Consider the following 26380-nt stretch of genomic DNA (forward strand, 5'->3'; position numbering starts at 1 on the left):
TCCTGGAACACCGCCAATTAACACGCAGCCATGAACACAAAGGTGCGGCAGTTCTCAGCTCCCACGACATCCAGCCACACTACCCAAATCTCTGCTTTTTACCCCTCCCAGCTCGGTGCCTGGCACTGCAGAAACCTCCCCCAGACTCCCCTCCAGACTGTTTCTTCTTACCCTCCAGCCTCTTCTAGCAAACCCATGCCCCTGGCAACATAACTGACCTTCAGCTGGCCAGAGTCCGAGTCGCCCGGGCTTGGTTAATTACCATTAGCACCCCTGCTGTCAGCATCCCTAGCTGTGCTGAGGGGCTCTGGTCTCCTGTGACTGCAGGAAGCAGCCCTGTCAAACAAACCCCAAAGAGGAGGTGTAATAAAACTGGGTGAGTTCGCCCCCCTCCTCCTGCTGTACAGAGGCTGCTCCAGAACTTCCTTCCCGTGACAGCTCGAGGTTTCCAGGTTATTGATGGCCGGTCTGTGCCTATTTGTTCTCTTCAATAGCTCTTCTCCATCGCAGCATAAACTCCCTTCCTCCCTGTGGGATTAGAAAGAGCAACCGTATCTCTGCTCAGCCATGCTACCAAAGCTCTCTGTCTGAGTGAAGCTCTTCATCTTCTTGATCACCCTTCACAGCCCATCTCCAGCTCTTCCAGGGCGGGTTCATCCCTCTGCAGCACAGGGAGCTCTAACACTGCATCATTTCCCTCAGAGTCCCACCTTGGCTTTGTGCAGCAAGGCCAGTGCTTCCCTCGTGCTGAAAACCACCTCAGATGGCTCTGGGTCATGTCTCCCACCACACTTTGTAGTTTCTTAGCCTAGTTTTGGCCTAATGCACTCAGCTGTTTCTCTCACTCTGTTGTCCCTAACAGAAAAATGTATATTTCTAAAAATAACCTCATACTGTTAGCATGACCAGGCCCTTTGTGTCATTAAATTTTACTTGGATTTTTTACTCCCATCCCCAAGCTCACCCAGTTCTCTCATATGATGGTATGTCCCTGTATCCAGGATGTTGTTATGCTGCTGCTGGTACCCTGGGATTGCTGATGCCCACTCTGAGGCTGTATTGCCAGTTGGTTCACATCTAGTTGTTGGACACGTCAATAGTAAAATCATAAACCCCAGTATCAGCCCTTGAAAGATTTGTGATCTGCCTTCTCCCTCTATTTGCTTAGCATACCTGCATGAGTGTGTAGTATCTTGCAGTGTTTTATTACATCCTTTATAGAAATTCAGGCAGATCAGGTCCACTGAGATGCAGCTGCCTAACCAAAAACTGCTACTGAAAGCCAGTAAGTACATCTACTACAGGTAGGGCCATGTGATGTGTCCTTATTTCTCTCCAGATCATAAACCTTATTTCCTTCAAAACATGCCCTAAATCCTCAATTATTTTTTTTTTTCAAGCTGGCACGATGTTGCAATCCATTGCCATGAACCATTGTGGGCTGCCTACAGTCCAGGAACTGCATGGTCTGAGCTGAATTCCAGCCACCGATGCCTGCTTATGAGCACAAGACAAAAGTCTGAGCAGCTCTGCATACGTCTACTGACACCGCAACCAGATGTCCTGGGTGCAGAACTAGTCCTGAATCGGTGTTTTACACCAACACTTCATCCATTCACACAGCCCCTACTGCTCCTGCTAACATGACTCGTGCGCCAGACTTCCTGCCTCTGGGAGGAACAGAGGCACTTAACACCACTTAAAAGACGCATTTCATTTTCTTTTTAATCAGATGTCACTGAGTAAAAAAAAGACAAAAGATTAGGCCAGTTCTCCCTCATACAGAATAAACAAAAGATGAGTACGATGAGAAAAAATAAAGGGAAAAAACAAGCTTAGGATTGTAGCGATTTTTAAAGGTCCCATCCAGCAAAGCGTGTAAGCACATGCTTAATGCTGAGCCCTGCACAGGAGTAATTGCACTAAAGGATCCTGCTTGAATTTCCAGAGGTGGATGAACCCAGTGATGTTAGAGCAGAAGCCAGGCCAGTTTCCTGATGCTAAAAATGGTGTGCATTATTGATGTGTTTTGCAGGATTGGGTCAACCTCCCTTCTGCTTCTTTTTAATAAGGTGGGTGTTAATGTATCAGGTGTTTCAAATTGTACTTCTAAAATATTCATTTCTCTGAATATTAGATTTCTAGTCATATTATTTAAATGTATCAAGAAAGCTTCAACTAAATCTTTTAATCCCATTTGATCTACAAACAGAGCTGCAACATGACAGGTTGGATTAATGCATTTGGCATTTGTGAAATTATAAACCTCACACTGCAAACAGACAGCAACTGCTGCTGCTCTTTCCCTTCCGCTTTTGTAACACCAGGCTAAACTAAAATAAACCCCTTCCCTACATCTACATTTGATTGAAAGATAGACATGCAGGAAAGGGTGAAGTATCCTAAGTGATGGGCTCAGTGGGATATTGAATTTATGTCTACGCTTTGATGCTTCTGGGTTTCGTTTTCTGCTCCTGAGTAGAATTAATTCTGTTCCCCACAGGAGCCGATTTGGTATTCTACATAAAACCCCACGTTTTATTGTTTTATATCCAACTTTCAGGGAAAGGCGAGAGGTCAAGGGGAGACAGAAGGAATGAAAGGTGGAAAGGGAACCTTTTACAAGCCAAATGCCGTTAAGACCTTTTTTAATATACTAAGATCCATTTTGTCTGTCTTCGTTTCAAAAAAAAAAAGACAAGAGCTCTTTTAAAGGGGCCCCTCAATCCTCATTTCCAATTCCATGTCCTTCCTGACAACCCTTTACCTTGTGTTCTTGACAGTTGCACAACTGACAGCGTTACTTTTCCTCTTGTGCTCCACAGCCAGAGCCAGAAACGAGATTGCCAGCTCCTCGTGGGGCCTGACCCAGTGCCCCCAAAGGCAATGGGGAAAAACCCCTCGGCTCTGACCCCAGGCTCCTTGCTGGATGCGGTGAAGCGGGTGAGCTCTCCTGGAGGGCCCAGAACCAACAAAACGTTGCCAGGCTTTTGCAGATGCTCATCAGCATTCGGAGCAGCAGTTCCTGTGGCATGGAGGACACTTCAAAGAGCCTAGAAGCAAATGTATATATGGAACAAGGCAATGAAAGGCAGCACAAAAGGTGGCCGCAGGTAGGGAGGAAGAAAAGGGCAATACTTTAACCCAGAGGGCTTTGTCTGAAAGTTTCCTTCCTGAAAGCCTGGGTCTAGCTCACAACATGATGCTGTTCCAGATTTTTCACTGGTCTGAATGTTAAGCTGATGGTCCAAACTGAACCAAACTACCCTTGCCTCCTCCAGAGATGCCTGTGTATGGTGTGGAGGGATGTTTCAAACATCTGCCCCTTTTCTCACACATCTCTCCATTTGCTTACCAACAGCACTCCCTCGGGTGTGCCCCGGGATGACCCAAAGTACCCAGGGCTTGAGGCAGACAGCACCGCACCCCCTGACCCTGCTGCAGTGCCCTTGCACAGCTCCAAGGACAGATCCCTCCCAAAGCAGGGCGAGGGGCCCAAAGAGCAATGCCATGCTCAGGACCTGGGGCAAGGTCACTCTCCTGAGAAGCCCAGCTGTCAGTTAGAGAGTACAGGGGTGAGGCTTGAAAACCAAAGACCCAAATATAGCAAATATTTGTCTTTGGATGAGTTTGCAGATAGCTTGACACAAAACCTCTAACTTACACTCTGAAATTGACTGTTCTGGTGAACTTTCATCAGCAAAGCGTTCACTTGGAGAAGGGTAAAACCTCCTTCAGAGGCAGGGCAGAAGCCCCATGAGGAGGCACCAGGTCTGCACAGGACCCCACACCGCACACACAGGCATTACGTGACTATGTGACCACTCCAACCTCAGTGGGGATGCACCCACAGCAGTCATGGACACGCAAATTGGGCCCAGATTTGTTAAATTCTAGGGCCTTGGACAGCTTTAATGCAGCCCTACTTAGAGCCTGCAATGTGCGAATGACTCTCTGCTATTTTGGCACTAATAGTGTCAAATGGCATTAATTAAAACAAAACGCTTATAAAACAGGCTGGATTCATCAACAATAAGTGAGGAGATATTTTTTCCTTTTTTTTTTTTTTTTTGAGAATTTTAATGAATAAACAGCAATTCCTATTCATTATTTATCTACTTCTGAATTTTAATGAATAGTTCCCAGCGCTCATTAACAAATCTCTGTATTTATGGAAAACTGGCACTTCATAAATATCAAATTGTGCTATTTTATGTGCTGGTTTTATATAAATATAGAAATTCTGTAATTATCACTCGAACTGATCATTAAAATTCAAAAGCAGATAAATAAGCTGAAGCTTTCTGCCTTAGTATTCAAATAAAACATCTTTCTTTTCTTTTCTAAATGCTTCCCCGTGTCCCCACGTGCTGTGCCCTCTCCTCGGGGTGGCATGTAGCCACCACTTGCTTTGCAGGTAGCTGCTTTCTGCTGTGCTGTGTGGGGTTGTGCTCCATGCCAGTGGCGAGGGAGTCTTTTGTTTGCCTATGCTGGCATTTTCTCAGCCTCGTCTCCACACTGCCAGCATCCTGGTTGGCATTCTCGTTTTACACTGAACTGTCCTATTTCCCCTGATGTTGTTATTGACTTTTGTATCGCTACAGCACAAACCATTAGCCATTTTATGCAAAGCCCTGTGCTGAATGAAATCTTTGTCAAGTCCGCAAAATCGAATTCCAACTTGCCATGCAATGTAACTGTATAAAGCTGCCTTTGTTAGGCACAGCTGGGAGGAAAACCAATCCCATCCTATCCAAACCAAACTAAACCGATGCAATCCATGCTCCACATGATCCTGCTCCTCTTTGAAATGCAGAACAAGCCCTGTTCTGATCTCTGTTGTGTAAGGCAAAAGCTAAAGCAACACTGGTGCTGTCCAAGAAGCCAAACAAAATTTGTATCGCTTTATTTCAGATTAGTGCTTCTTCCAGCATCAATTAGCCAGAGGAAGACAAAAAATGCACGCATTGAGGTAACATGCCAACAACACACTGATAACCTGCACTTCAGCTGGCTTCACAACACGCTGTCACCAAGGCCACAAGACATGACAAACACTTTCTAGAAGTATGGTGGCGTTCCCATTCCACAAGACAAGGAATTAAGGTGAAGAAGGAGGTAAGAGGGGGTCACAGAGGGGGTCTGCCTCTGGGGCAGTACCACAGCGCTTACCCAAGGGGATGAGCACACAGGTGGTATTTAAGAGATAGAACTGCGACTCCTACAAAGCAAAACATGCTGAACCTAAAAAACCCTCAGGAGATTATGCAGATAGATTATCAGGGCAATGCAGCAGCCTTGTGTTAAAGGTTATTCCCTTAAATACCAGACCAGTGAAAGCCATTGCATTTAAGGGCAAGAAAATTTGTCTTCTCTCTGATTGCATCAAGCCATGAAACCAAAGGTTCCCCAGGCTTCACCTCTCTGTTTTGAGAACAGTGTGTGCGTTTTTTTTATCTATTTCTTAGGCTTTCATAAGTCATGCAACACCCTTGCCATAATGGCCTGAGATAGTTGTGAGGATTGTTAAATATGTCCAACAATATGTAATAAGCAAATGCAGCATCCACATCTCCTAACAATTATTCTTTATTCTTTTTTTTTTTTTTTCTTTTGTTCAAAAATCCTAATCTCCCTGTGGTTTTACACATCAATGCACCTGTAGCAGAACAGACTTTGGATCTCAAAGACTATGGCACCATCTGAGCACCACATCATTCATCAGGTTTGCAATGGGAAAACTCCCAGTTTCCTGACGAGGCTGAAGGGGTTCATAATGGCCTGGTCCAAAATTTCCTTTATGTACTTATCTGCTCCCCAGAGCTAAATCACACCAAGGCTGCTCCAAATTGCAGTCAACCGAGTCAACATTCAGTTACATCACCTGTGAGATGACACTTTTTTTAAAATCCATTCTAACTGTAGAAAAGTGCAGTTTAAAGAAAGTGAGGAGTCTGATGTGTTTTAGGAGCAGCTTTCTCTTTGCTATTAACACTAAGGAGGACAAGTGGGATAACAGCTCTTCACCTCGTTTCTTCCTTGAGCCTTGCTTTGCTTTACTTAAGCTTTGCCTCCTCTGATGCTGACATTGTAAGAATCTTGGAGCAGGAAGAGTGTGTTTAGTCTGTGGTGGGATGGCACCTCACATGATGAGGCTCCACTTCATCACTGCAGGCCCAGGAATAAAGATAAGACAACGAGTAAGATGGATTAGCTATGGCACTTCACTCTAGCCATTAAAAGCAGGTTGTAAAACTGTCTGGCCAGTCACTGGGAGAAATCACGGGGATCCCTGCATGCAAACTTCATCTCCCAGGATGATGGCTCATCAAGGAATGCTGCAATCAGCTGCTCCCACAGGGGAACGGACAAAAAAAAAAAAAAAAAAAAAATAGGGAAAGAGAAAGAGAAAGAAAAAAAAACAACACATCTTTCTCTTTCACACTTATTTTCTCCTTATCTCTTTACTAGTTTTTAACTCCAGCTCCACTTTTTCGGTCTGACCCTTTTTCTATTGTGCCGAGCTCCTCCACAGTGCTGGCAGCTGCTATTCAGAGAGTCTGCAAGGCAGCTGAAGGCTGAAGGTTTCATTATAGCAAAGCCCTCCTAATGTTGTGCATTGTGCATGGTTCAGCAGTGCAGTCATTAATCCTCTCCCACTGCTCTCTGCCACCCCTGGGGGAGGTTCTACTCCAGGAGGCATATCCCCTTGGCCTGTCATATTGAGAGCCAGAAGCTCTTGAATTATTTTTGAATTTATTGCCACAGTTGCAGCAGAAACATTTGACTTTTCTGTCTAAATCAATACTGGGTTCCTTCCTCCTTTTTTTTTTTTAAGGACATATGTCTACACAACTGCTTCACTGCCAAGCTCTTCAAAAGCGCAAGCAGAGTCGGTGACGTTGGATCATTCTGGTGGCAATTCAGAATGCCTTTCAACTGCCGATCTACAAGCAGGTCAGTCTTGTACTATTCAACCACATTCCCCCGCCATTCCAGGTTTGATGTTGACCTACTTTCCCATGCCATAATTCACTAATATTCCCCTCAGCATCCAGATAATAAAGTGAGAGAAAAAATCCAAATCCGACTTGCACCAAGCAATTATTTTCACATCCATCTGTATTCGCTGTGTTAGTGCCAGGGTTTTGTTAATGCACAATAGAGGATAATGAGATCACTTTTTAATTCTCCATCTTCTTCCATCTGAAGCCCTGAAAGCACTGGGGAAGAGCTGTCATGTTTTACCAGGGAAGTGCTTCACACCACAGTGTACCTGATAGCAGTTACGGACGTGTTTACAGAAAGGTGCAAGGAAGAAGCAGATAAATAAACCAATGTAAATCCCTATGTCAAGCATTTGGCATAGTTTCAGTAACACCTCAGGCGATTTGACTCCCTTTACAAATACTGATCCTTTAAACTAAGTCCTCAGGTAACCTTCAGACAGAAGCAGAGGTGGGGAGACAAGGTGGTTTGCTTCTGTCAGAGACGAAGGCTTTATTTTCCAAGTAGCCCGTGGGCTGTACACATGGAAATGCAGCACTGCAAAACACGATGCTACGGAAAGGCTCCGGCCCTACAGCAAGGAGATGCAGGTCCAAACTCCCAGCGTCACCCAGTCAGAGCACTACACTGCACGGTGTCCCCACCAGAGCAAGCTCACCGCCACACGTACTGCTCAGGAAAAGGAGTGGTGCCGAGCTGCTCAGCCGGCTGCAAAGCCAGCCCTGGCCTCCTGCTCCTGCGCCCAGAGCCGTGCCAAGGCACAGACCGGCTGCCACGCAGCGAGTGGACAGGGATTGATAGGCCTTAGGGCCAGAAGAGACCGCGGAGCTCATCCCGTCTGCCTTCGCACCGACCATATGCTGTCAACATCTCGCAGATGTAACGCGGACTGCACGGGACTTCTGAAGGCTTCAGCCTACCAGCTCTGCACAGCCTGGTAGCCTGCCTGCGAGAGGGTGTGTGAGTGTTCACAACATGTTGGAGCAAAATGATGAAGGCATCAATATTTAACAATGATACCTGAGGCCTACTACGCTAGGAGAGTGTAGTTCACCAGCAGGTTTTATTTTCTTATTTCTAATTTTCCTCCCTTTTAAGGCTCTTATTTTCCACAGCTCACTATCATATGCTCCCTAATGACACATGAAGCAATGTCCTGCCATCTGCTGCATGGAAATCCCTCTCCACACCCGCTTCCAGGAGGAGATGTACATGAGACCTTGTTGCCTGTGGCTTTGTGGTTCGCTGTGTGCCTGTACCTGCAACAGCCACTTCAGGGAAACACATAGTGTTTCTGAAAGAGAAAGCAGAGGAGTTCTGAGTTATGATTAGGACTCAGATCTAGGGGACTAATGGGCACAGGTTCTAAATTCTGCAAGTTTTTGCAGCACAGGCTATCTACGACTCCAGCACAACACGTATAAAGAGGCAGCGGGACAAACTGCCTACATTCAAACCAGAAGACTTAGGGACGCATACAAGCTGCTCTGTACCAAGTCACAGACCAGGATTCCAGCAATGATCTTGGAGTAAGGTCTGGCCAGTACTAGAAGCCCTTGACACAGAAGCAAAAGTTTTCCAAGCTGTGTTTTTTTTTATTTAAATGTGATCTATTTTAGCTACTAAAACTGCTGTGTATTCAGAGAATCTCCAAATATGCATAACATAAGCTGAAAATACCTAGATGAACTTCTTGAGTTGGGTCAGATGTTTGTTGGCATTCTTGAAATAATCCTCTTGATCTTCCAAAAAATTACTAAAGAAAGCTTGACATCATTATAATTGAAGCAACTCTGATGCCTTCAGGAGAACTGGCATGCCAGTTTACACCGGGATTAAGCTCGGTACACACAATTTTTACTGTTCTCGAAGTCCTGTTTTGATGGAACAATCTGTGCTCCTGAAACTTTGGGGAATTCCCCAGAGTGCAAATTTCAGCAGTAGGCAGAGAGATGCTGCTTCAGAAGGTTCCCTAAGAAAAAGAGTCAACAATACCACCCCTTGTCAAAAAGAAATAAGGAAAACAACACATTAAATCAAAAGAAAGGGCTGTTCCTTTTTAAAGCAGAAGGTGTTTTTAAATCACCAGGTTAGTGTAAGTGCAATAGACTCTGGGTTTTTATAAAAGTTAAAGTTGGACAAGTCATTCACTCATGAAGTGATTATGAAGTCTCCTGACATTTGTCTGTACAAAAGTAGTAACTAGGGGTTAATCAAATTCCACTGAATCCATTTGTAATTGTGTTTTCTGTGAAGGTGACATTATGAGGCATCGGAAGCTACCGTGCACATCTGCAAGATCTGCTAGTGGGGAAAAAAAATTCTGGCTTTACAAATGCCTCTGAGAGCTTCAACTGACTCGATGCATTGCTGGATAATGCTACGTTACACAGAGAGTTAAAGTGTCTGGAACAGGTTTGAGTGCATGGGTAGCTGCTGGATAACTGCAAGGAAAGAAAAATGAGGAAAGATTTACCAGAGCACAGGAGGATGATGTGCATGTAGACATCTTCTAAATAGAAAAAGCAGCCTCCTCCAGACACATCTGATGACAAGAAAAGGAGCTCAGCTCCCAGACTATGGTCCAAGTTCACAGCTAAAGTTGTTTCTAAGCCTTGCAGTTGGCACCCTTTCCACCCCATCTAAATACAGCCAAACACAGCCTCCTGAACATGGGAACTGGCTGGGGAGCAAGGAGACCCATCCTCAGCTGTGACCACACACAGAGCTGGACTGAAGTCAACCAAGCTCTGAGGCTTTTGCCAGCCTTGCTGCGAGGTTATCCTGCAGAGACCTCAGGGAACATCATTCTTCTGTCCAACAGCATCACCATAGGGGAGACCAAACAGGGCCACACCAGTGAAACCTATTTGGAGGATGCTGCCACCAGTGGGTGCACCTCAGAAATGAGAAAAATAAGAAATGAGAATACTGAGAAATAACTTTAAATGAGAAATAACTTTACATTACTCTCAGGAATGTAAAGTGCATCCCACCAGAGTAGCAGGACACATACAGGAGGCCAAGAAGCAATAAGTGCACATAAACTGGAAGCAGAGGTGAGCCACCCACCGTCAGCATGTGGTTGTGCCTTGCCAGTAATACATTTACACATCCATGAAACATGAATTGCAATGCAAAACAAAGCAATATGGTTGCAGGAAGCTAATCTCAGGGGGAGTGTGAGCATCTCCCAGTGACAGGAGAGCCTCCACAATATTTTGCACTTGTATTTGGAAACAGAAACTGCTCTGGAAAGAGCCCGGTTGCAGCTTCAGCCTTTTAACAACCAGGCCAGGCAGGTGCAGATCTGCATTGAATGTCTGAAATTTCCACAGGGCTGGAAGTGGATTAAGCTCAATAAATGCAGGAACCTGCCCAGGCTGACTGACATGGCAGGAGGCTATCAGGGACTATCAGCTCCTACTGAGTCACTTGGGCAGACAGCCCTCCTCTGAAGTTTTACGTGGGGCTTTGCTGAGCTTAAGGCTGCTTCCTCACCTTGCTTCTCAGGTACAACTGAATGGCTCGAGCATGCTGTTAACCCTGTGCATAGGAAAATACATCCTGCTTAACGCATGGTTTTGCAGACCCAGGATGTACCAGCATTGCTGTAAATTTAGCAATTTTGCTGTCTGGTCACATTTCCTCCCCATCAGCCTGGGTAGTATGATTTGTTGCCCTGGAAGAAAATCGCTATCATGTTAGCAGCACACAGCAGCAACCGTTCTAACATCTGACACAGCCGTGGTAAGCTCCTGACCTGACATTTAGGAGAGACTCGTTTCGACTCCAGTGCGCTTTGGAGTAAGCCCTAAAGACTTTGCCCATGCTTCACACCAGCAGCACTGCCTGTGATCAGAGCCTGACTCTTCATCGGCTGTGGCTCCTGGGGTCTTTTTATTCTTTCTGAACATTCAGGCTACAAATGGCAGCTTCTCAAAACTAAATGTTTGGCTTTTGGTTATGGAATGGGAGGTAGAAGGCATGGTTAATTCCCAGCTTGGCCACGTGCACCTCAAGCAATACCATCCAGATTTTGCAGGGCCTGGTTTATCCCAGCAGCACTAAGCTGCCCTGAACTGAGCAGCTACCTAGCAGGGCTGGGTGTGCTTGCCACACTTGCAAATCAGACCCTTAAATTCTCTGCCAGGCACGCTCCTCTGATGTGCTTGTGCAGCACCCAGCACACAGAGCTCTGGGGGGTTCATGGAGGAGCTAAAAGAAAGAGTGGGAGAGCAGGGACCTCCCTTACCAGGGGGTCAGCAGAAGGGGGTTTTCCAACACCCTGGGAAAGCTGATCAGAAAATGCCAGAGGGAAAAGGGATTCTAATCCTCCCAAACAAACTTGGAAGATTACACAGGCTGACTCATGGGCACATTTAATGGGTTTCTGGCAGAGTGATTGTACCTCCTCATTTGAACCGCTCAAAATGAAGGCAGAATTTTAGTCACACAGAAATTACATCAAAAGGAAAAGCCAGATGTTTTGTGAATCCAACCACTAATGAGCTACAAGTGCTGTTTTTTTCCATTGTACAAGAAAATTATGAATTTTTAAACATATACAAAACAAATTGTTTGTGATTACATTAGACCTTCAAAAGAAAGTGGGAACATAAATTCAGAGATGAATAGCATAATATTGGATGCTTGCCTCACTGCTTGACTTCAATAACTTATCTCAATAAATCCCCCAGCAGAAAGCATCTTATGTACTTCAAGTCTGGAGAAGATGAGACATGAATGCTGGAGGAATTACAAGACAGAGGGGCTTTCTTGCAACAGTGAACAAGCTGAAAATTACAAGGTAATGGAAACTCAGCAGGAGGCCCCCGTACCCTGCCATTAGCTAACTCCTACAATGATTGCTGCAGAAATCACTTAGGTTATGTAAGCACCGTACACTGTTTCTGCACTTTGCATCTCTCTCCACCTAAGCACACAGACAATTTAATTAGGCAAGAGGAGATACCTGAGCAACAGGGACTTCAGCGTGCAGATGAAGCAGAGCTGGCTCCCCAACCAAAAGCAGCCCTCTGTCCCAACACGACCGTCTGCCTGTCCCTTCTTTGTTGCACTTCAACACTGGCTGCACAGACTGGTTTATTGAAACGTTTACCTTTTTTAAGCAAATATAGCCTCATCCTCCCAAAACCACACTACTGTAATGACTGTGGAGCTCGAGGGAATGATGAATTAACAGCAGAAGGAAGGAGAGCATCAGGCTTGAGTTGGTTATACAGCAATTAGTGCACGTCTCTCATGCTTCTTCCTATGGTCTCACCCCAAAGACACAATTGTTATCCCAGTCTTGGATAATAAGTTGGATCCATATAAACCTCCCTACGCTTTGCTTCTTGTTTTATCCTCATAACCTCCTGGTTGGTAAGTCCAGGATAAACGGGGAAGAAGAAAACCAGCCCAGCAGGCGCAGTGTGGTAGAGTAGAATGGGAAGTGCACGCAAAAGAAAGCAGGTCAGAATAAAATCCTTCCTCCAAGAAGCTAGGACACAGAAACAGAGGAAATCCTCTGCTGAGAGTTGGGAACACTCAGGAGATACAGGGGAGATCATATCAGACTTTCCCCTGGAGCTGGGGAAGGTGAGAGCAGCAGGAATGTCTAATGGAGCATCACTTCATACTTAGGCAGTGACACTGGTGCTGTGAATGCACTTACAGTGCAGGCACCTGGAGGCACAGCGCCAGGACTGGGGAGCAAGGCATGTAGCCAGGGGCTCTGCAGAAGGGCTCTCCGGAACAAGGGGGCACCAGGAAAACATTGCAGGCTCCTAAGAACTGCTCTCTCTTACGCTCCCTTGGGCTATCACATCACGAAGCTGTGCTAAACCCTGGCTGTTAGAGGGAGCCTGAAGTTCCAGAAAAAACAAGCGAACAAAATGCCCACAGTAGCCTGAAGTTCATGTTTCTCATCCCTCAATAAGAAGTTTAACCCCACAAGACCCTGGGCTCTGTGCCACTGGCTGTGGCAGAGCTTTAGAGCCAGAGGACAGCTCCTCCTCCAAAAAACAGAGGCCAGAGACATGATTTGCTCAGCAGAGAGGAAACAAGTCACAGAAGATCAAACCTGCGGCCTGATTTTTGATCTTGGGTGCTTAAAAGACAGGCATCTGAACCCATATTTAGGTACTCACATGAAGTATTCGTGTGCATAACCGTGGAAGGCTTGACTCTGAGGGACTTCAAGCTAGATACAAGTTGACACTTCTGATAGCTGGGATCTTGTACACATGCCTGAGAGTCACGCCTAACCTTACCTGACATCAGTCCCAGCATCCCCCAGAGAGAGGTCAGAATGAAGCCCAGACCAGGGCTAGATTAAAGCATGCCCTAATGGCAACCCTTGCAGTGCCTGTGCAATTCTGTGGCTCTGCCCCAGCTCTCAAAGAAAGGGCTGGGAGTTATGTCCTCTAAGGCTGTGCCCCTCATGGAAGCCCCTTCCACACTATCAGCACGTGCTATAACCATCAGCAACTCCTTTGATACACACTGCTTGTCTTTAAACTCAGCCCTCCTCCAGCATCCTCCAATCAATACTAGACCAGGACTTGGGAGGTACCTTGGTATTTTCCAGTAACTGTGACAGAAAATGCCAGATGTACTGCAAATGCCACTGCAGCCACCAGGTGACATTTACTCCTGTGCTGGGCTTCAATATCAGTGGGACAGATTGTGTTCCGAGCAGGAGGAAGGACAAATTTCACCCTCTGTCTCAGAGATGTTTTCATTATGATGACTGTTACTGGTACAAAATATGCAACAATAAAATCTTACTTCTCACTGTGTTCTAAAATAAAATTATCTGAAATCAGAAAAATACTAAATATTAACTTTTAAATATTATTGTTTTTCTTCTGTATCCAGAGGACAAGATGACTAGAAATACCAGATAATCAATTTAATTTGTACCAACTTGTAATTCCAACATTTGCCCTACAGCTCTATAAATAAAGGTGGCAAGGGAGGAGGGGCACCTGCAGAATTTTTGTGCTGCTCCCCTGAAGAACCTCGGAGTACTTGTGTGAAGTTCTGGCATGAGAACGGGATTGTTTTTAAATCCTCTCAATAGTACTTACACAAAAACAAAAAGGAAGATGTGGAAAAGTAACTGTGATATTCACTCTGAATGAATGTCACTGAGTCTACACCTCCCTCTGTCTGATCAGGTTACTTGCAGGATGAGCTGTTGTCCTTGTTTTGCAGTCTGGCTGCTCCCTTACCTGTGCTAGATGTCTCTACGTGCAGCTCTCATTACTGATGCTGCTTGACCTTTTAAAAGCAGAGTTTCATCCTCTTCTGCCTTTTGTCTTCTTGCATCGCTATTCAGGCTGTAACGAGGACAAGAAATAAGGTAAGTTCTTCAGTTCCACTTCCCTAACTGTCCTTCCCTTCTGACCTCTTTCTAAGCAGGATCCCTATTCTACCTGAAGAGCTATCCTGCTGCTAACCTGACCAGCACCAGAGCTTGCACGGTCTGTGCCTGATTTAAAGCAACAAACTGGCAGTTTTCTTCCTGGGCTTGGCACCTCATATGGCACAGGAGTACTTGAGCCTCTGCAGAACAGCATGGCAAGACATGTCCCTTGTGCAGCACAGACCCGCTGAAATGCTTCCCTTCCCCTCTCACGGTATGATGTTAAACTCCGTACCCCCTCCGCAGCAGCAGAGCATCAGTGACAATTTTGCCTGTCTAATTCAAGCCTTGTCAATTAAATGACAGGAAATAAATGGCAACTTTAATAGCACTCCGTAACTAAAATGACTCCACAATAATTTTTGCTTTATTGCTCACTTGTGTCATATCAAGTATCACATTATTCTGAAAAACATTCCCAGAAGGCGGAAAAAAAAAAAAAAAAAAAAGAAAAGAAAAGAAAAGAAAAAAACAGAAAACCAAAACCAACAACCAAATAATGAAGCAATGAAGCAAGGAAGCAAAACTAGTGAAAGAAGGGACCAAAATGTGCTTTCTGTTTTGGGGTTTACGCTGTTGATCTCTTTTGTAACAGTGGGCACAGCTCAATGCCACTGACGCAGTGACTGTAGATGCGCTTAAATTAAAGTTGGTGTTTCACAGAAATTCACGTTTCCAAGTTTTGTTATGCCAAGACACTCAGCTATAGCCAGACACTGAGACAACACTGAATATTCAGAGGAAAAAATGAACAGTTCAAACCCGTGATTTAATACTTTGAAGTGTGGCATTGCCTCTGCTCCCTTAGAGATATCTGCTGAAAACTGACGTGCAGGAAGACCAGATTACTTAATGCTGACATCAACTTGCTTCACTGTGGATTCTTATTTGTTCTGAATGATCCTCAATAACTGGAGAGTGTTAAATGCACACCACCAACCAGTAAATGCTTATAATGACAGTTATTTGTCATATATTCTCTTAGCACCGAATTTCTGCAGGGTGGATGCAGGACCAGGCATGAAAAAGAAACACTGAATAATTTATATGTTGGAAGGGATTTCTGGAGGCCTTCTGGCCAACCTCCTGCTGAGAGCTCTTTCAGCTGTATCAGGTTGCTGAGGACCTTGTCTGGTCAAGATTTAAATATTGCCAAGGGTGAGATCCCAGACCTTCGTTGGGCCCTTGTTCTGGTGTCTTACCACTGGAACTGTTCTCTTTATATCTGGAAAGGCATATCCAGAAAGGTTATATATCTGGAAACGTTCCCTAATTCCTTTCCACTTCTATCACTACAATTTCCTCCATTGAACACTGTTTCTTGCCTCTTCTCCTACCCTACTAGAGGTAAAGGTAGAATTAAGCTGTGTGGAAACCCTTGCCAGCATCAGTATTTTGCATCATTCTGTAGTAACCAGCTTCTCTACTTGTATCCAGAGATCTGTTAGCTCTTACCAGGATCTAAGGTCTAACCATGAAGTTACTGAGAGTTTTCCCATAAGCAACACCTAACATCATCCTGTGATGTCAATGACAATTTGTGAATGCTCAACGATGTTTTACATTATTTAGTAAGGACTCAGATGAAATCAGCGCTAGCTGGGATTTTGCTGGGCTATTGTATATGCTGCAGTAACGTGCACTGACAACTGAATTTATGTTTTCACAAAAATAACAGGGCAAGGAAGGATCAGTGAATTTGCTGGAACGCCTGAAGCATGTCAGCACAGGAGACGTGACAGTAAAAGAAACATCACCAGCTGAAGCCATGAGCTCTGTGGTCTCCAAGCAGCTCTGGCTGGCACTTTGCTTATCATTAAGTAGGAAGTCGTTCAGTTTCTCTCCCAATATTTGCTGCCGTAGACCTCAAATATAATTCTTCCTGAACAGGAGAGCACTCCACAGATGAATCAGTTCCATTCGCCACGAAGGCAAACTGGTCTGCTACATAATTGATTTTCCACAGACAATTGATTTAAACTTTTCAAACCCCTCATGATGGCAGGATTAGATCTGAGCCTTTCCAGTGCCCTACAGTTTGCAGGGCAAGCTCTGAGCTACGTTGCTCTTTCACTGACTTCTGCTTAATTGGATGAAGGGGACAGAGTTCAAGGGCAAGCCAACAGAAAGTATTTTATTTAAACATAGCCCTAAAGTACCTGTAATGAGGAACTGTCTCTCTCACTCCCCCGTATAAATGGCAGGAGCAATATTTCCATTCCATTCACCACTCTCGGCTACGTGGTTAATACGGAAACCTGATTTATTTTATCCTATAGCATTAGTTCAGGAAAATGTGTTTATTATGGGTCCCATTATAATATACTTAGCACTGTCCTTTCAAGTCATGACTAGAGGTTTATTTAGGAACTAATTCAGCACCAACTGAGGTTAAAAAGAAGCTTGCAGGTGTCAGTGGAAACTGCATTGAATTTTTACTGACTGTTACAGTTAAAATAATTGGTATTAGAGCTGAGGGAAAGCAATTAAACATTTTTACATACAGTTTGTTGACATAAACAGCATTACTTCTCTGAGCACATTATTGTTTCCCATAAGTTTTCTTACTAGGCTATATGGGATATACCAAGCCTCTGTGGCTGCCAGGTGGATCCATTTCCTTCTGACAAAAGTGGAATTTGGAATTCCAGAACCTGGAGGTTCCAACAGCTGCTAGGATCACTTCCACCCACGTCAGGATGGTCAGGCAACACTGAGCCCTCTACCCACAGCAATGCCTAGAGCAGCCACCCCTATTTTGTGCAGGGGGAAAATATGGCAAAACTTTACAGCATTTCCACATCCTTAAATCTTTCTGAAAAATCAAACATGAAAAATCTCAGCTTACAGAATACTCTCTTTTTCAGTCCAGTTGAGCACTCATTTATTTTGCAGCCCCAGTGCAGAGGATATACCATCCCCAGAGGCCTGGGTGCCTACAGCAATCACAGATAGTAGCTGGACCAGAGTAACAGTTAACAGAGGTGATGCTTTATAACCTTTTTAGATCACTTAATAATGCCTGAGGTTTGGGGGTGAAGCAAAAAAGAAAGCAAACAACAGATTGGGGATTTGTCAGCAAAGCTGACAGGCATGTATCAGCAAACACAGAGTGTATCTCTAAGGTATTTATGTTCTGAGTACTATGCACTATTTGAAATGACCAGTGTTGGATTGAATTTTCTGCATCAAGTTGCTTATAATGAAACTGTCTTTAAAACTGTACGTAACCTAGCTGGGAAACACTGCTGTGACAGAAACTGAGTCAGCCAGATTTTTCAGGTAGATCTGCCCAGACCCATTTTACCAGGACACCATGGAAGACCTTGGGGTTTTAACAACCAAAACCAAGGTTTTATTTGAAAAGGAACTTGAACTAACAGCTTTTCCTTTTACAAAACTCAGAATTGTGTGGGTAAGATATAGGTTCCCAGTGTGTTTCTGGGGGACGGATCCTTTCCTTAAGGTGTGCTCTCAGGGCAGTGCTCTGCAGCTTGCTGGCATGCAGAAAACTGCGTGCAGGCACTCTAGGTAGAGAGGAAGTCTTTTTGTGTACCCCCACCAAGGCCTGGTGTTGTCCCTGACCCCATGGTCACCTGCTGCATGCTGGGGTCTCCCTGTGCCCAGTTCTCCCCCATCCCTGCCCCAAAGTCCCTCACAAGCACACTCCAGGACAGAGAGGTCTCCTGCCCCTCCCAACACCTCACCCAGCAGCTCCCTTTCTGAAGGCTGATTGAATAATGATTGAAAATGGTCAAGGGAATATAAGCATCATAGGAAAAAAAAAATAATCATAATTTAAAAAAAAAAAAAAAAAAAGGCAGCAGGAATTTTGACAGACCACATTGCTTTTCCATCCGCAAATGGAACCGGAGCTCGGTTTGTTAACGCCACCCCAGGGGTACTGCAATGTCTGCCTCCAGACAGAGCTGTGATTAACTGGGAGCTGTGATTAATCACCAACGCCTTGCCCTACCTGTGAGGCCAAATGCCAAGAAAGCGACTGACCCTGCCAAGAGGCCGTTCTGCTGCGTGGTGCCCCAGGAGGGCTCCCCGCTTTGCAGGGCGGTGGAAGCCCCCAGCAGCTCTGCAGGGGCTCCCCACCAGGGTTTCTCATTGGAGCCTCCTGCAGTGCTCTGCAAAGGGCTGACCACATGCTGCCTCATTGCAGGTGGGGAATGCGATGTGAAGGTTTGCCTGTGCTCACCCCGAAGGGGAGCTGGGGGTGCAGGGAGGGCTGGCAGCTCCTCCTGCCCCAACGTGGGGCCGCAGCACCAGGGGCCCATGCATCGCCAGCATGCGGTGGGCAGCCACTCCGATGTTTCACACGTCCAGCAGTGACCACAAGACAGCAGTTTCCACCCCCTGCGTTCACGTTCCTCCTTCCTAAAGCACCAAGTGTGGCAGCCAAACAGCCAGCCTGACAACAGCGTCTGAGCCTGAGACAATCAGCTCAGGACAAAGGCGAAGATAATTGCTATTGTCTCACTCTCATCATAACAGTGCTGGGAAGAACCAGGCTCTCACTGCCTCTCCTCGCCACATAAAAAAGTAGGCTGTTTGTTTTTCTTCACAGCGACACTATTAAGTTATTCTGAATTAATATACGAGCCAGTCAATAGAGAGGTTGCTCCTTATGGCAGGCACGCAGGACACCCAGCTGACAAGGTGTTTTTCACATTAGAACAGCAAGGTTTTTAATGGAGTGTAAATGTCTTTAATCACCCAGGCTAAACAGCACTAAGCACGAGTTCAAGGTGACTCCAACAGCTCCTATTCAAAATCTGCATTTTCATCTTCCTGAGATTAATTCATATTTTAATCGCTCCTATCACCGATTGAAGTGCTAGCGAAGGGAGCGCTTTCATTCCTTTGATCTCCTGCTTTTGCTATGCACAGGCAAGGTTGGACGTTAGGCAGACCTACAAAATTACCCTGCTTCAGGGGACAGCACCTGGAACAAGTGGGGAATGGTGAAATCACACAGCAGAGGTGGAATCAAGGCCTGGGGTCATGTCGCCTAATGCTTCTCATGGCATCCCACGCATTTAATTCCCTGCACTGCTACCAAAGCGAGATAGACTCGATCAGTTTCCTCAAAATTTGATCCAGGGAAGATATTCAGAGAATCCAGTGAGCTTGCAGATTTCCAGCACAGAGTCAACCCCGCACGCGGCCTGTCACAAGCTGCAGTGGTGGCTGTGGCCCTGAGTCTCCTCCACCCCAGGGAGCTAAACCAACACAGAGGAGTTCCTCCTCCTACCCCGACAAAAAGGGCCAGGCAGTCCCGCAGCTCCACCAAGGAGACAAACAAGAGCGGCTGTGATAAGTGTAGGTAACATCACACGTCAGTTGGAGAAGGGACAATGAGACATTTTGTTCTTGCCACAGCACACCAGCGAGGAGCTTTCAAAGAAGTTGAAAGGAGGAAAATTCAAAGCCGGCAAAAAGGAATATTTCTACTGTGATTAGCCTACAGCACTCATTGCCATGGGATGTTCCTGAAGGAACAGCAAAAAAAAGATTTGAAAAGGCATTGGAAATACATCTGCCTATTGGGGCTGTCTCAAGTTGATGGCTGTCAAAACGGGGGAAGAGATCTTAAGGTTTTCTTTCCGCCCTGTGCACACTCGCTGCTTCTGCACCTTTCAGAGCTGCAGGGAAGCTGGGCACACCAGCAGGAGCAATCCCTCAGCCTCCTGACCTGGGGACTGCAGGGGCCACAGCCGGGCCCTGCACAGGACCAATTCTTTGGTCGAGGAGCTCCTGATGCCCCTGGGAGTGACTCTGCCAGCAGCCCCCACCCTCTCGGCTGGGGCAAAAAGGTCTCTCGCCAGCCTGCCACTCTCCTCCCAGACCAGTTTGCCCAACTTTTGAATGGCACTTCCTCCCTTAATTTGATTAGTGACAGCTGCTATTATCTGAGGAAATCTAAATTGCCTCTTCCTGTGCTAATGAATCACTGTACTATGTGTGTGGGGATTAGAGACAAGATGGATTTATTAATACGCTTCTAATTAAAGGGACAGTGCCACTGGAACTGTGGCAGTCTGTGAAAGGGTTGTGGCAGGTTGTGGAGGTGGAGAGACACAGGTTGTCACTAATTACAAGCCACACTTGTACCTATACCTCTTCACAGACTGCAAATAGTGAGTGGGGATATGAATTTGGGTGCTGGAGCTGGGCAGCTGCATCGATGGGGATGTCACAGCAAGCTTGTGCCTGCAGGAACCAGTTCAGGCCCAGCACAGGACTGGAGCCGCACCGCCTGCTCCAGCAGCCAGCATGTTTTTAAACCTCTGACAGCCTGGAGGGAGGAGGATGTACCAAGGAAAGGGTCATCCTAACCTGACTTCTCCCTGCACTCCTTCCTAAGCATCCTTTATTATCTGTCAGGTAATAAATCACACCTACCTGTCTGGTTAGATTTTGGGTCTGATGGAGGCTAACCACTCGGTTAGCTAAGAGTTTTAGCTTACAATTGCTCAGGTCTCTAATGTGAGAGACTGTAATGAGTTTGTTTTCAAGATAGCTGGGCACTTAAAAAATCACCAGCCAGTTTACAAAACGCTAGTGATGGATTTTGTAAACTAAACCTAATTTCTGTACCAACAGACCTGTTTGCAAGAAGATGTGATCTGAATATGTGATGCCCTGGAGAGTTACTGTCATTCAGTCTGCTTGATAAAGAAAAAAGGAGTGCAAATAAAAAAATAAATCTGTGTACATTCTTCTTATCTTGTACTTAATGCCAGGAACCCAGAGAGATGGCTTCAAGGCTCAAAATGTAATGGAGCAACGTCTTCTGCCATGGAGCAGGGAAATGGGACTGGTAAGGAATTGCCCTGCAATGTCTTCACAATCACAGTCCAAACTAGTATCTTGAACCCCCAGTGAGAAAAAAAAAAAAAAAAAAAAAAAAAAAAAGCATGAGAAAAAAAGAAAGTCCAAATGCAGACATGTCCCACTCCCCAGTCACGCCATGTTTTGGACAGCAGAATGTCTAAAATGGAATGGTCGCTCTTACATGAATACCTTTGTATTGGGAATCTTGACTTCTCCATGGCTGAACAAGGAATGCTATACGAAAGTCACTCGAGGAGAATATTTCTTCTTAGACTCACCTTCTATTCTAATTCTTTTGGCCTTGCTTTATCAAAATGTAGATCTAGTATCAGTAGGATTAAGACAGGTCATCTAGTGAATAAACGTAATACCACATCCAGGAGAATGAGGAGCTCAGCTATTCTGAGATGCTCACTGCAGCCTTTCCCATTCAGAACAACAACATTTATGCTTAAGGCAATATTGTTTGTGGTGAGACTATTTACTTAGGTGGCAGAGCAGCGTGAATTTATGTATTAATAATCCTGACCCACTGAAATCACCAGACATCTCTTCATGGACTCAGCTCTGGCTTTGGATCAGACCCTGATCCTCAGCAGATGTAAATCCCCACATCTCCACTGAATTCACTAGGACTATGCCAGGTTAGGTCAGCCGATGCTCCTGCCCCTTCTCTCCACAGTAATTCAACATGCATAATTACCTGCAAAAGCATTCTGCTGACAACAGTCTTCTCTTCTCAAATGAACTATTTTCACTGCATTCCCAAGTTCTTCATCTTCCCTAATAACTTTGTACTCTAGGTGGATTATCCATCACCATAAAATCATCCACTCTTTCAGATACAGTTAATTTTAATGAGGTTGGCATAGACTAACAAGCCATTGATTCACATTTATAGATACAGTAAACAATTCATGATTTCTTTCAATCTCTGTACGTGAGTGTGCTAAATAGATTTAGAAAGCTAGCCAGCAGTGCACGCTGGACACACGCCCACACTATTACTGGAAGAGATCCAAACGTTTCCTGCAAGGTTATCGCCGTGCACTTTGCCACAGAGGAAGAGAAACTAAGAGCATATTGGAACGAACAGACCTGCAGGATAACTTGATTTCCTGTAGTCATTTCAAATAAATGAGCAAGATTCAGGTTTCAGTTATCACTATGTAAAGCTGACTCGTAGCTCCAGGAAAAGCCAGAAGCAGCAGAAATGCTTTTCATTGTGGATTCTCTCTTTCAATGAGGGTTAAAGAGTAGGGGTACCCGGATTGCTGTTATAATGGAGGAAGAGACTGTCCACAGTTTGACCTCAGCTAATTTTGGTGTTGGGGAGCTCACTGCTGTGCTCAGTCATAGCTCAGACTGATAGCAACAGAACCAGATGGAGAATCCCAACCCAAACTCTTCTATTTCGGACATAAAAGTTCTCCAAACACTTTTGAACTACCTGGCCCAAACCACTGTGCTCCATGTTCCTTTCACTCAAATGCCTCAGTTTAGCCTGTATGAATCACCCCAAGATAAATCCCTGCCTAGATTTGCCATATAAACTGCAAATGTTTCAGGATGTGAAAAGGGCAAATCCCAGGAACAGAAGCTCGGACTTAAAGCATGAGCAATCCAGTCAGTCTTGTATTATAGGGCCAGGAGGATCTTCAAGAGCACACGTAACTTACCTCCTCACTTACTTGCCCACACCCCAGCATTACATTTCAGAGATGCTCACCTGCCCAGCTGTGGGGCCTCCCAGTGCCCTCACCACTTATTTCATTAAAAGCTTTTTGCTGTAGGCAACCTGAATCTTCTTGGCCAAAGCAAGGCCTGAGCATCGTTACTCCATCTAGCATAGATACCATGGCCAAATCGCTCTCTTCCCCTTAAGTGTTTTAAAGACTCCTACAGTTCTGTGATTCTGTGTGATTCAGTGAAAGACACCATCTCCCCTCAGCCCTGCTCCACCACAGGCCCCTTGGCCTCCTGCTCTCCACCGGTAGCGATGGAACAACGACATTGTGCCTCCCTTTCTCGGGAGGGCAAACACATTTAGAGGATTATGAGTTTCAGATGCCACTGTGGGCAGTATGAGATTCTTCAAAGTCCTTAGGAGAGATGGGTAACACTGCTAACCACGAATTTAGCTCAAGCATTAGAAAACAAGACCACTTCCCTCACAACAAATTCAAGTGTCATGGTCTTGTATAGCCCCAAGTCATGACAAAAAGTCTTCCCATAGTGTGCTGCTAGGTGACTGCTACAGCGTTCCACCTTCTTCAGCTAAAGTCAGGAAACCAGATTATGAGATTAAGTAATAGGAAACTTTTATGAGACTCTGCCTCGCGAGTGGGCATACCCCTAAATTCTTAGCAGCTATGTTGATAGGATTAAGCAGCAGATAAGACCTCCAACATGAAAGGGGGCCCAAGGGGACTCCCAGTGCATTGGCAGCATAGTGCATGTGCCGAATCAAGTCCAAGTAACGAAGGGGCTACATCCCCTCCTGCCTTTTACCAACACAAGCATAATTTTGATAAGCAATGCAAACAACAATTTCTCTTTTGCCTAATTAAGAGACGTTAATTTAAGTGTGGTTTCCAGTGTGTGCTTAAGAAGCACAATTACTTCTGCCTTCACAGCATAAAATAAAAATCTCAAATAAGCTCCAAAGACAGGGCCTTAGGTTTAGGGTCACTAAACAAACAAATGGGCTTTGACTTCCTGGGATTCACAGATCGCAAAAACCTTTTGTTCATAACGTTCTTAGCAGACTAATTCCTGAGTCTCAAGGGACCATTTACTACATAATACTTCAGCTTCTGAGTAGGAGAAACCTGGTCCTAATTGTAGCAGTCTTGAAACAACCTGAGGGATGCATCTCTTTTCCCCAAGCCCATTCAGTTCCAAAGGGACAGGAACTATTCCTTGCGTTCAGCTTGAGAAATGGTCTAGAAAAGTGAGTTGCTGTCGCATGTGATACACTGGACTCCAAAACAAGACTTAATGAGATGCTTGGGAAGCATTTGAAAGGACACGAGCCTGAAGTGCGAGTCTCTGATCACAGTTCCTTCTCCATTACTCCTTTATAAGGAAATGAGGAGCTGTCTATGTCAAGTAATGAGTAAAGCCACAAAGTAAAAAGTGGAGAAGCAAATGGGAGCGGGTCCTCAACAGGGCTGGCACAAGAGCTTTGGATATACATCACCCCCACCACACCTACAGCGTGGCTGTGCCTGGGGCAGGTTGGGGTGCTGGGAGCACAGCCCGTGAGTGCTGCCATGAGCACCCCGTTGGGTGCTGAGCCCCAGGCTCCCTCACTGGGGAGTGCACAAGGCCGACCTGCTAGTGGGACATCCTGCAGGGGTAAATTAGCTGCTTTATCAGCATTTACCAGAGCAGAACCAACAAAACGAAGGCAAGCAGGATGAGAAGTAGACTGCTTCAGATTCAGCGCTCCAATAAGCCAACACTGTAGCACATATCATTATCATAGGGAAAGGAAAGGCAAAATGAAGCCAAACCTTGGTATTATTAAATGCAAAATGTAAAAACATTTAAAGTGACACCTTCATGAAGAGAGCTTTTAAATTATTCACAGTCAATGCAATACAATCCACAGCTAATTACAGTCTATACATGCAAATGAAAGTAATGATAATCATAATTACTTTGCACTTATATACTGTAGCAATTTTCATCTGAAGACCTCAAAGTCTTTATAAACATTAATTAATTCTCCCATCACCCCAGTGTGCTAGGTAACTGTTACCATAATTCTCATTTTAGAGTCAGGTAAACTGAGGGTCACAGAGGTTAAGTGGCGTGCTCACTGCCACATTTCAGTGCTGCAGGTGGGATCAGAAGGGATGGTGATGCCTTGCACACTCCTGCCAGGCTGCAGGAGTTACAGGTAAGGGAGGAGAGCCGTGTGGCACGCTGAGATGGGGGCAGGTGAAGGGCAGACTTTTGGGCCGAGGAAGGAGTTTAAAACACTGCACTGACACCAGACAGTGCTGCTTTCTGTAGTCCACCACAATGCGGTAGTTCCGCTGACTGACCCACACATTAAAAGCTCTGACACTGATTTGAACATTTTAATGTTTGATTTTGCCTTCAACAGAACTGGTTTATCTCATTCTTTTATTTTGTTTCTTCCACGAAAATTATCCCACAATGCTTTGATAGGAGGCAGGCTTGCAGAGAAAACAGTAAATACCAGAATCACCGCTGCCACCAGCTTCGGCTTTATCTAGCACAGACCTCTTCCATGGACTTTAAAACATCATAGTGAGAGGATACAGTGCACTGCTGGGATGCAGGGCTGAATTTACAACAGTTTTTGGCACATGGGCTCAGATTAAAACAACCCAGTCGGTCCTGGGCCCTCTGCTCTCTGTACATAGGCTCCAGGCGCACAAGAAAGCTTTGCTGCCGGGTAAGGCGAAGAACAGAAGATAGGAAATTTGGGCTGTGTGCCTGTGGCAAGCAGACACCCATGGGCTGCATGAGTTAGCATCTATTTCCTACTGATATCCAATACGTTTTGAGACTCCAGAGGAAGAAATATATATATGCTGCTTCAGCAGTACCTGCTGTAGGGAAGGTGACCACAACGAAGGAATTGTCTAACCCAGCACAGACCTCCCAGGCCAAGCTGCTGGCTCCTTCCTGGGCCAACGATCAGAGCCACAGGATGCTGAAGGTAAATGGGCTTGAGAAACCCTTCAAACAGAATAACTGACAGCCCAAAAGGCCGCAGAATGCAACTTCTAACTCCTTTCACCTGTAATGACTTTCCTCTATTTGCATCCAGTGGCTCACAAAACGCACTCGGATTTTCTCCATACGCCCATTTCTAATGGCCATTGCATGTTAATCATTGTCTGGTACCATAAAATGCAACAGCCATCAATATCAAGCCTGCCAACTTAACAGACTCTTGTAATGGGTACATTTCTATAGACCTACACAATAAGACTAATTGCATGGGCTTGCTGTAAAAGCCAGAGGTCGTTTGATTACTAGCTGTTTCGTACCATGAAAGTGCACATTAATTATTTAAAAGATGGACTTATAATTATTGTAAGCTCTAAG

General features: G+C 45.3%; 1 long non-coding RNA gene across 1 annotated transcript in view; it reads right to left on the bottom strand.

The window, feature by feature from the left end:
- Window positions 1–26380, bottom strand: part of LOC311421273 — a 68322-nt gene that overhangs the window by 26564 nt on the left and 15378 nt on the right. Inside the window, exons 2-3 of the long non-coding RNA XR_014684779.1 lie at window positions 14250–14357; window positions 2768–3053 (exon numbers count right to left, since the gene is read on the bottom strand). This is a non-coding gene — a long non-coding RNA (uncharacterized lncRNA). The remainder of the gene's footprint in view (window positions 1–2767; window positions 3054–14249; window positions 14358–26380) is intronic.

The sequence above is a fragment of the Aythya ferina genome (assembly GCF_964211825.1).
Source record: "Aythya ferina genome assembly, chromosome: 19".
Classification (NCBI taxonomy): domain Eukaryota; kingdom Metazoa; phylum Chordata; class Aves; order Anseriformes; family Anatidae; genus Aythya; species Aythya ferina.